General features: G+C 34.2%; 1 pseudogene across 1 annotated transcript; it reads left to right on the top strand.

The window, feature by feature from the left end:
- The first annotated feature begins 852 nt into the window (after positions 1 to 852).
- On the top strand, positions 853 to 2,444 carry LOC306664805 (importin subunit alpha-1-like; annotated as a pseudogene). The gene has a single exon. The product of its transcript is annotated as an importin subunit alpha-1-like (transcript).
- The last annotated feature ends 4,972 nt before the right edge of the window (positions 2,445 to 7,416 follow it).

Genomic DNA, 7,416 nt, shown 5'->3' with positions numbered 1-7,416 from the left:
TGGAAAGGTAGATTAACCTCTTAAATCCTATAACAAAAATGCAATAATCTCTCTTCCCTGAGTGTTTGAGAGGTTTACATAGAATAAGGTAAAGTACCTAGAACTGCCACTATTACACAGAAGTGTTTGATAACATTAATTCTCTCATTTTCCTACTCTTGCTACAGTTTGTTCCTTGAATTATTTTAAACTATCAGATTATTTCAAAACAAGCACTTCATTTGTCCCTTAGATCTCCCATGTACAGAATTCAGCAATCTTGGCTCATAATAATAAATTTGCATGGTTGTTTGACATTTACCTGTGTTAAAATACTTACATTTTTAGAGTCTTTTTATGGGGACAAATCAGGTTTTTCTATAGGTTATACTGATATTTTACTTTGGCAAAAATAGGAATTGTCTTTCTCATTTACACAAAGACTTGCAATCATGTGACAGGATCTGTGGGCATTCATTTCCTCCCTATTAATTTCAGATCCTGGCTTAGTGTAAGTTAACTTTTTCCCTTTTTCCAGAGAAAACCAGATATTTTTATGATTTTTCATAATATTGTCACTATTGTTGCAAGAACCTTATTCCAAATTGTGGGAAGTTTCTTCTACTTCTATACCAAAAAAAAAAAACAAAAAACAAAAAAAAAAAAACAAAAAACAAACCAAAAAAAAAAAAAAAAAACTGTCTTAACTATTAGTCTGTTTTATTTTTTTGTAAATGTGTGTCAGGCACATAGTCTCTGAGCTGATGAGCCCCAGAGGGTTTTGAGGGTGGCCCATCTGCAAACTGTGAGCCCCATACTGCCTCCTGTGGAAGCCTGAACCTACTGTGCAGCTTTCTCCATTTGTCTATAACCATGTCCACCAATGAGAATGCTAATTCACCAGCTGCCCGGCTTAACAGATTCAAGAACAAGGGAAAAGACAGTACAGAAATGAGGTGGCACCGAATAGAAGTTAATGTGAAGCTGAGGAAAGAGGAGAAATGCAAGCTCTTTTCCTGATGATGCTACTTCACCACTACAGGAAAACCGCAACAACCAGGGTGCTATGAATTGGTCTGCTGATGACACTGTCAAAGGCATAAAACAGCAACAATTTGGAAAGCCAACTCCAAGTTATTCAAGCTGCTAGAAAATTGCTCTGTTGGGAAAAAGAATCCCCCATAGACAACATAATCTGGGTTGGTTTGATTCCAAAATTTGTGTCCTTCTTGGACAGAACTGATTGTAGTCCCATTCAGTTTGAGTCTGTGTGGGCACTCCCTCACATTGCTTCTGGGACATCACAACAGACCAAGGTTGTGGTGGATGGAGGTGCTATCCCAGCATTCATTTCTCTCTTGGCATCTCCCCATGCTCACATCAGTGATCTCCCCATGCTTACTCATACATGAGCAAGCTGTATGACCTCTAGGAAACATTGCAGGTGATGGTTCAGTTTTCTGAGACTTGGTTTTAAAATATGGCGCAGTGAACTCACTGCTGGCTCTTCTTGCAGTTCCTGATATGTCAACTTTAGCATGTGGTTACTTACATAATCTTACCTGGACACTTTCCAAACCTTTGTCGCAACAAGAATCCTGCATTAGATGCTGTTGAGCAAATTCTCCCCACTTTAGTTTGTCTCCTGCATCGTGATGATCTGGAAGTATTAGCGGAAACCTGCTGGGCTATTTCCTACCTTACTGATGGTCCAAATAAATGCACTGAAATAGTTGTGAAAACAGGAGTTGTGCCCCAACTTGTGAAGCTTCTAGGAGCTTCTGAATTGCCAACTGTGACTCCTGTTCTCAGAGCCATAGGGAATATTGTGAGTGGAACAGATGAAACAGACTCAGGTTGTGATAGATGCAGGTTAATTTTCTGTCTTTCCCAGCCTGTTAACTAACCCCAAACTAATATTCAGAAGGAAGCTACATGGACAATGCCAGACATCACAGCTGGCTGACAGGACCAGATACAGCTAGTTGTCAATCATGTATTGGTTCCATTCCTTGTTGGTATTCTCTCTAAGGTAGATTTAAGACACAAAAAGAAGCTGTATGGGCTGTGACCAATTATACTAGTGGTGGGACAGTTGAACAGATTGTATACCTTGTTCATTTGTGGCACAGTAGAACCATTGATGAACCTGTGTGCAAGATACCAAAATTATTCTGGTTATTCTGGATGCCATTTCAAATATTTTTCAGGTTGCTGAAAAACTAGGTGAAACTGAGAAACTGAGTATAATGATTGACGAATGTGGAGGCTTGGACTAAATTGAAGTTCTACAGAACCATGAAAGTGAGTCTGTGTATAAGGCCTCATTAAATTTGATTGAGAAATATTTTTCAGTAGAGGAAGAGGAAGATCAAAATGTTGTGCCAGAAACTCCCTCCGAGGGCTATACCTTCCAAGTTCAGGATGGGACTCCTGGACCTTTAACTTCTAGGCCATACAGCTGAGGCATAAAGTTTGTTGTGTACTATGTTTGGTATAAGTTTGTCTTACTGTTACTATTGTAGCACTTTTCACAATAAAACTATACGTGAACAGTTCCAAACTGTACATACTGTATCAAACTTGTCCTCTAAATGGGTTTCTTATTTCTATGTGGAATTTCGTAACTTAATGTCCTGTAAATAAAGATTAAATTCCACCCTTTTCCTTTTTTTAAAATTTATTTTTATTGTAAACAAATGGGATACATCTTGTTTCTCTGTTTGTACATGAAGTAGAGGCATGCCATTTGTGTAATCATACATTTGCCTAGGGTAATAGTTTTTGATTCATTCTGTTATTTTTTCCTTCCCCCCACCCTTCCCTCCCTTCTTTTCCCTCTATACAGTCCCTCTTTCCTCTATTCTTGCCCCCCTCCCACCCTCCATTATGTGTCATCATCTGCTTATCAGTGAGATCATTCGTCCTTTGGTTTTTTGAGATTGGCTTATCTCACTTAGCATGATGTTTTCCAATTTCATCCATTTGCCTGGAAATGCCATAATTTTATTATCCTTTATGGCTGAGTAATATTCCATTGTATATATATATATACCACAGTTTCTTTATCCATTCATCAATTGAAGGGCATCTAGCTTGGTTCCACAATCTGGCTATTGTGAATTGAGCAGCTGTGAACATTGATGTGGCTGTATCTCTGTAGTATGCTGATTTTAAGTCCTTTGGTATGTCTTTTGTGTTCACTTCAAAATTGTTTGAAAAGAGAAAACAGAAATTTCATAATGAATTTTCTAATGGACTCCGTAAGGTGAGAAGAATTTTAACTAAAGGCGCTGATAGAATTGTGAGTTCAAGCCGGAGCTCTTATGTGACACCACAGGCAGATAACTATCCACAATCATTTCTCATCTGATGTTTGCTGGTGTAATTATATCACTGATTTCTATAAATTAGCTTCTGCATTAAAATTGATAGCATTTTATGAGTAGTCATATAAAATATACTAAAATACTTGCCATAAACAGTTGAAAAATTATAGTTAGTTATAGATAGGAAGCATAAACTTATTACAAGAGAACCAAAGCTATAATAAAATATGAGAGAAGCAAGACAATTTTTTGGCTCTTTATTAAATGGCAACACATATTAAAATGCATTCTAAAGAAAAAGATTATATTTTATCATACCTTACATTTGAAATTCAAAATCTTGATGTTTTTCCCTTCCATATTCTTACTTCAGCCTAATTACTTCTGTTACCTTCTAAATAAGATTCCACAGTTGTGTAAACAAACATCTGCCAGCTACTCTGTAACTATTTTGCATTATTATAAGTTTTTTGTATGCCAGGTTCATCCAGGTAATCCGTTAATAAAAGATTCTTTCCTTTTATACCATATAACATTGTGAAAATTAGTATTCATATGACAAATCAGGCTTTGAAGAACTGAATATAAAAACCTCCATCTCTAGGTGGAGGCATGCAATCCTGTAATCCTATCATTTTATAATTTTAAAATATAAATTCTACCCTTCCTAGAAGACTATTCCAGTAGAGGGCTCCAGCTTGCTTTAGCACAATAATAGGGAGGAAAAATCACAGGGAGATTGTTGAAGGTCAATTTTCAACATAACATTTAAAATGTAAAGTTTTTCCCCTTGGCATGATTATGCAAGTGTGTATATATAGATTGTCCTATAGCCCAAACTATTTATGGATCTGCGTTTCTTTAGCTATACAGACACATTTTTAAAATCAGTTTATTAATACCTTTTTTCTTCTTCTGTACAATATTCTCCATGTTAGTTACTCTAAACAATCCATATACTCCTCAGGAGCCCAATCCAACTCTTTCTCTCAATCATGAAACTCAAATTATTTCCTTTTCAGATTTATGTAAATAATTCCTGTTCATTGAGGAAAATTAATAGCAAAGTAAAATAAAATAATGGATAAAATTTAAATTATCATCACTAATGTCACTACCCAGAAATTCTTTATTCTCAGGTTATATATATATATAATATACACACACATACATATATTATTATATAAATTCTCAGGTCATAGTTTCCACTTAAAATATTTTGAGAATTTTCCTGTGGTAGAACATAGCCTTCAAAATATTTTTTTATAGTTGCATAATATGAATGTGCTATAATTTATTTATTTGGAAATATAATACTGTGGTGATCATCCTTATACATATGTTTTCATGTGAAAATCTGATTATTTCCTTAAGATACATTTCCAGAGCCAAAGTCACTGAACAAAAATATAACCTTTTTAAGACTCAATTCATATGGGCAAATTTCCTTCTAGTTGCATCTATTTATAATAGTACCTGCTTTGCTCTCACCAACACTGGGTATTATAACTGAAAAAAAAAAAAACTTTGTCATTTACTTATTTTTTAAATATGGTTATTTTATTGTGTTAATTCGTATTTCTTAAATTGAGTTGGTTTAATATATTTAATGTTTTGGGCCAATTTTCATTTCTTTCTATGTAAACTGAATTTTCCTTTTGCCTATTTTCCTCCATTTCTATTCATCAATTTTCTTATTGATTTATAAGAAATCTTCACATATAAAAGATTGTGACAACCGATATTTTTTAAAAAATGAAAATGGTCGGGGTCATGAAGTGGATGAGATTTTTCAATTCTAAAACAGGAAAGTAAGGCAACAAATGATAGGTTCATTACCTGAACTGAGGAACTGAACTGTTCCAGTTTGTATCCTAACTGAAGCAGGATACAAAGGGTGTTTACTATAATGTACACAGATAATTAGTGAAACTAATAGGTCTATAAAGAATGTGTAGTATTATACCAAAATTAATTTTGTGATTTTGATAATTTGAACTGTGGCTGTGCAAGAGAATATCCTTGTTTTTAGAATATATATACAGAAGGGGTGTAATGACGGGGTAAGTTGAATGATGTCTGCAAGTTACTCTCAAACTATTGGGGGAGGGAAAATACAATAATATTGACATGATAAAATGTTAACATTTGATAAATATGGAGGAAAGGCACTTAAAATTATTTTCACCATGTTTTGCAACTTTTAAAAGTTTGAAACTATTTTAATGCCATTTTTTGATTGTGTGTGTTCTGGGGGGCTGGTATTTGATGATGGGGATTGAATCCTGGGCCTCAAACATGGCCCCAAGTGCTTTACCACTGACCTACACTACCAGCACTCAATATAAAAACTTTATTAAAGGATATTAATTACTATGCACTACAAATATTTCCCCCAGTTTATCATTTGTGTTTTCATTTGTTTATATTGTGTGAGATTTTTGTTTGTTTCTTTATTTTACTGCTTGAAAATTTTAAATCATACTTCTTTAAGGTTTATCTCTCTCAGAGATGAATGTCTTCAACAGCAGGCATAGTTAGATTATTTTATTTTTGGTTCCTAGCACAGTATCTGAAACCTATTACTGTCCCATAAATATTTGATAAATAAATAAATAAATACAATCTTTTTGTTTTGTCCTTTGTTTTGATTCTTAAAAGGGGCCTTCTTTAACTCTACAGATACGTTTTTACATTGTCTCTAAACCTTCAGAGAATTTAATATTTTTAATACCTCATTAACGTACTTGTGATTTAGCATTCGGCACGAGGTTAATGACTGCTTTATTTTCCCTTTAGGACTAATAGTTTCAGCATTATTTATAAAGCAGGTCTTCTGTTTTCCAGAATTTTGAAATGCCACTTTTACTAGAAACTGAATCTTGATACCCTCATAATGATATATATATAGCATAATATTGTACTCTATTTTAGTAACTTTTTGTGTTGTAACTTTTTTCTTCTGAGAAGAGTAGGGACAGGGGAAGAAGGAAGGAAGGAAGGAAGGAAGGAAGGAAGGAAGGAAGGAAGGAAGGAAGGAAGGAAGGAAGGAAGGAAGGAAGGGAATTATTGAGAGCATTGACTTCATCCAGAGCCAGTCTAAAGTGATTTAAAACTTAATTACTAGTTTTGTAATCTTGGGCAATTTAATTAACTTTTTCTGCATTGATTTCCTTTGTTGTATAATGAAAGTAACAAATAACACCTTCTTAATAGGATTTATTAAGAGGATAAAATGAGTATGCAGAAAAATGCTGATGCATAGAAAGCATTATGAAGTTTTTCCTACATTATTTTTGAGCTGCTGTACAATTACTTATTAGTACAACATATTTCTTGTTTTATCCCCCTTTAGTTCAGCACTATTCTGCTCTCTTTCTGTAGCCTAAATTTACATCCTTGACCTAGTTCTCTGTTTTGATAGCTTCTTTGAAAATAGAGTCCACTACCAAGGTTTTGAATACCAGTTGAGGATGATGAAGAAATACAAAATGCTAACCAGAGCCTCTGTCCTGAACTCTAGCTTCCTACTTCAACAGCTGTTTGGACAGTTCCAAAAGAATTTCCTGTCAAGATCTGGAACATAATAAGTCTCAATATGATTTAGTTGTCTTCCCCTTTGACATTGGCGAATGCCATAATTTCATGGTCATTCAAGCCTGTTATTTTCATCTATGTCTCCTCCCTTCCCAATCTAACTAGCTATCAAATCTTTGGCATTTTAATAACTATTCTTTTATTCTGCTTTTCTACTGTTCTTACCACAGTTCAAAATATATCTTCACACCTACACCAAACTTATATTTAAAAACATAAATCTTGATATTTGATGCTGAGAAGTCTTCTTAAAATGGAATTTTGGAACATATCATTTATCAGTTTTAAAGTCTTTATTTCCTATTGCCTATAAATCTTAAACAGTAGCATACACATGGAAGGAGGAATTTTCAATGTAGTTCATCTATTGATGTAACACAGTGCCCTAAAGAGTTCTTGACACATAGTAGAAAACATGAAAAATGTTTGTCGAATGACTGAATGCACCTTTATCTTGGCATTCAGGGACTTCTATAGTTTGCTCTCAACCTTTCTTCCAGTTTACAAACTT

This window comes from Sciurus vulgaris (assembly GCF_902686455.1).
Source record: "Sciurus vulgaris genome assembly, chromosome: 1".
In the NCBI taxonomy this organism is placed as follows: domain Eukaryota; kingdom Metazoa; phylum Chordata; class Mammalia; order Rodentia; family Sciuridae; genus Sciurus; species Sciurus vulgaris.
Note: the sequence above shows the minus strand (reverse complement) of the source record. Positions and strands in the feature narration are given on the sequence as shown.